The following is a 4,431-nucleotide window of genomic DNA, read 5'->3' on the forward strand; positions in this document are numbered from 1 at the left end:
TGAGTTTTAACTGATGGGTGTCACATTTACCTTAGTCGAAGGGGTGGGTGTAACAGATGTAGTTGGAGGGTTCGCACATCCTACCGTAAAAGAAGCAAATTTGGGAGATTACTAAATATAACAGTCTTCATATGTGCACATCTACAATAATCTCCCAAGATCATTCGAAGCTAGATTGAAACATGATCTGTTGTTATATAGAGATATTGGTCAAAGAGAAGCCATCCATCTATGTATCTATTTTAATAATGAAGATCAAGAATTAATACAAGTACACTCTAACTTATAAAAAGTATGGATTGCCAAGCAAATTAAAGCTTCATTCGGCAATTAGGAGGAGTCATATAATGAGTTACAAACCATTAGTACAAATGGATGGCACACACTTTTATGGAAAAGATAAAAGGATCTTATTAATGGCAATTGCACAAGCTGGTAAAAAGAATATCCTTCTAATTACATTTACAATTGTGGAAAAAGAGCCATAAGATGTATGGTGTTTCTCCTTAGGGTATTTGCGAGTAAACATATCACCGAGAGAAGGAATACATTTTATTTCTGATCATCACAAGGCTATCAAATGAGCATTTGAGAAATTGGTCATTAGATGATCACCTATGAATATTACATATATTGCATTAGATATATTTCTACAAACATCATGTGTCATTTCAAAACAAAAGAAATGTAATGGATAGTAATTAATAATTGGTAAGTTTAAATTTTGGTAATTTTAGTCACACATTGTTATTATTTTCTTTAAGTTGTCTTATTTTTCTTATGATGATTAATGCATATTATTTTAAAACTACTCATGATTTTAATATAGGTACTACTTAATGAGAGATTGCGACAAAAAAGGAATGAGATGTTTAAATAAAATCTCGCACGAAAAGTGGGCTCCAGCATTTAACAATGAAAGTCGAAGGTATGGTCACCTTCCACAGGGCGCCTAAAATTAACAAGGATTCGAAAGAAATGGACATAATGGAAGGTGGTCAGTCGAAACATTGTGGTCTATGTCAAAATAAAAGTTATCCTTGTCGAAACTATCCTAATGTACCTGTTCTAAGTTGTCATTCCTAATGTAATCTAAATATTGTAATTGTCAAAATCCTCTTATCATATATGTAATTGTTCCATCCATTTATAATATGATATGAGTTTATTTTATTACTTTTATCCCTTATTTGGTTTGGGGTTTTTGGAGAGGTAGTGAGGAGTGAGGAAGAGTAATATGTACTTAGTTGGGGAGTAAAAAAGTGTAGATGTCACGCTCCAAACCCAGCCCGGCAACGGACAAATAGCCACGCACCTACAGGGCAGAAATCCCGCAGGCACACAAGGCCTAAAACCTGACTCATAGCAAAATATAATCTAACAAAGCCACAAATTACAGAAAACAAAATACAACAATTTCCAAGTACAACTTCAAGGACTACAACAAGAGAATTTACAACTCAACTACACTGAGGAAAGATGCTTTACTACTAGCTAAATTACAACCCGGATCTTGCTCATGATCAGAAAAGGCAAAAACAATTATTTATGAACTTGACAGCCCCGTAAGTACCCACTAAAAATATCGGGATCATAAAAGTTTTAAGTTTTCAAAACTTAAACAAAGTATAATAAAATACAAGTTTCTCATAATCAAATTCAAAAATCAAGTTTTTCAATAAAACATAACTGATCAAAAAGTCAAGCATATATGTCCCACAAATAACTATTGCTAAAAAAAATGTCAGAGGTCATATGTTTACCCTCGGTGACTCGAGCCAGAATATCAAAGGTCATAAGTTTACCCTCGGTGACCCGAGCCAGAATTATTAGAGGCTGTTATTTTTCACTGACAAAACGGTGGGAAACTATAGTTTATATTTCACAAGTACATGTCGACATTATCAATGTTTAACCCCAAATGACATGGTTATTGCAAAGTTAGTTGGGGACTACAAGTTGCTATATCAGAATACGTTATGTCCAAACATTTATCAAAACAGAATACAAAAATTTGATGATCTTGTTTTCAGATAGAAAATAATTCGAATTCATTTACAAATCTAAATACTTACATATGACTGCAAATAATAAATAAATAAATAAATAATTCAAACTATAAATCGAAATAATCAGTATTTTTCTCAAAAATTTCAGAAGTTCAGAAAACTAGAATTTTTTGAGTATATACATATAATAGGATTTATATGTGGAATACTTACCTGTCTAACGGTCAATTTTTGAATTCACACCAATCGAGTTTTCTTAGAAAGTCCTATATTTGAGAATAACCCATCAGAATTACAGACAAAATAAATTCTAAAATTCACATGAATGCAAAACCATGTTTAAGACACTAACGAAGTTACAAAAGTCGAGACTAATAACCAATTCCCCTGCGACCCTTAAGATTGAAATTAACATAGCTTTACGAATTCTAACCCAAATCAGAAATTTTAATATTTTGAAAAAACTAGGTATCTACATCTATAACATACCTAAATTTCACAATGATTTGAGATATATAGAATTTAAGTGATCACTTTTAAAAATCATAAATATGCAAACCAACAATTTCAGACATGTCCTTTATAATAAAAATATCTCATAACATACAACTTCAAATAAGATTAAACTTTAGGAGCATATATTTCACTCCAAATTGAACAACTTTCTTATTAGACATGAGTCCTGATTCAACTTCTAAAATCCTCAAATTCTCTGATCAAGCTTCATGCTTCCTGCAAAAAATGCCATTGAGCACACCTATACAAATCTGATCATATCTCACAAATTACATTGGGTAAAAAAATTCTAAAATTTGAAAGAGCTAAATAAAAAATAATTTTCTACAACTTTCTTATACAAATATAAATCTAAATAAGAATTTAAAATCATGAAAAAAATTAAAAACAGATAAAGGCTGCCCAGAAATCCTGACCGCATCACCTCCGTTTAAAGCTTATAATTTATAGGATATTTATGCAAAAATTCTGAAATTTTGTAGGTACTTAGCCAACGTCAAACTCTACAAGTTTCTTATTCTACCCTCCTTCAAATTCGTCTTCTAAGACCCTTAAAATTAAAGAGAGATTTCTGCTATGCTAACAACAATTTTCGAATCTTATCCTCAAATGAAATCAAATCAACATTCTCGCCAAACCCTAACCTGTATCATGTCACAATAATTATAGTAAAACCAAACCCTTCATAGGTGACCTTTCCCTCGCCTCCGCCACCACCGGCACTACCCACAAATAGGGAGAGAAGGTTAACTGAATGTATAGTATTGTTTCATTTAATTTTCTAATTTTAAATATATAATTGATTTTAATGAAATTCTACTTTATTTTCTATTTTGGAATATAAAGTTAATTTTAACTCAAATGCCGTAGTCCTGTAATTTTAATTTTTTATATATTAGTTTAAAAATTAATTATAATAAAACATTGTGTAAAAAATATAAAAAATTAAAGTATAAAATATAAGTAATCATGGTATTGATATAATAATAATAATAATAATATAAATAATATATATAAAAAAATTATCATGATCCATTTTATAAAATTGGTCAATATACATCACACTCCTCACTCATCGCTCCCATTTCTCTAATAAACCAACGTGATATCTTTTGACCCCTCTATTCTCTCACTCTCCCCACTCCCCTTTATTCCCCTTCCTGTTTTCTTTTGAAACCAAATAAGGGCTTCCGTATGATCATTATTGGAAAATTTTAACATATATATCAACAAATTTATAAGATTTTACTGTAAAAAAAAATAAAGAATATACTATATATATATATAGTCAGTTATTGAACTCTGGTCCCCATAAGTGCCTTGACATGGGCGTTAAACACTTGGATTAATATAAAAAGATCTATTTTTGATCTTTTATTTTATGTTAAACTAAAATTCAGCCTGCATAAAAATCTTTTTCAATATAAAACACACGGAAGTATGAATACCAATAGTAACATAACTTTTTAATCATTTATGTATATATATTAGACCCACGTGGTGCACTACTAGTTGAGAAAATAAAGTCCATTCAAATGAAAACTTCAAATGCATGTGTATTTCGTTAAATAAAAAGTGAAGTGTGCAACTGTAAATAATAATTATATATGTATGTATATATATAAGCCCGTAAATAAATTATCCATCCATAAAGGAGTGATCCCCAATCTATCAAAAGAACTAAATACTCCCAAGGAGAATATTAAAAAGTAAAACCATCAAAGAAACTAGATATGCTTAAGTCTGTGAATGAAGTTTTCCATGTAGGAGTGATTTCCAATCCATCAAGTGATTCCCAATCCATTAAAAAAATCAAATACCCAATCCATCAAGTTACCTTTTCTCTTTCTTTTGTGTCTTATGTAGGAAATATACTACTGAATAGCATGCAAATACTATAAACAAG

Source organism: Dioscorea cayenensis, chromosome 9, assembly GCF_009730915.1.
Source record: "Dioscorea cayenensis subsp. rotundata cultivar TDr96_F1 chromosome 9, TDr96_F1_v2_PseudoChromosome.rev07_lg8_w22 25.fasta, whole genome shotgun sequence".
Taxonomy (NCBI): domain Eukaryota; kingdom Viridiplantae; phylum Streptophyta; class Magnoliopsida; order Dioscoreales; family Dioscoreaceae; genus Dioscorea; species Dioscorea cayenensis.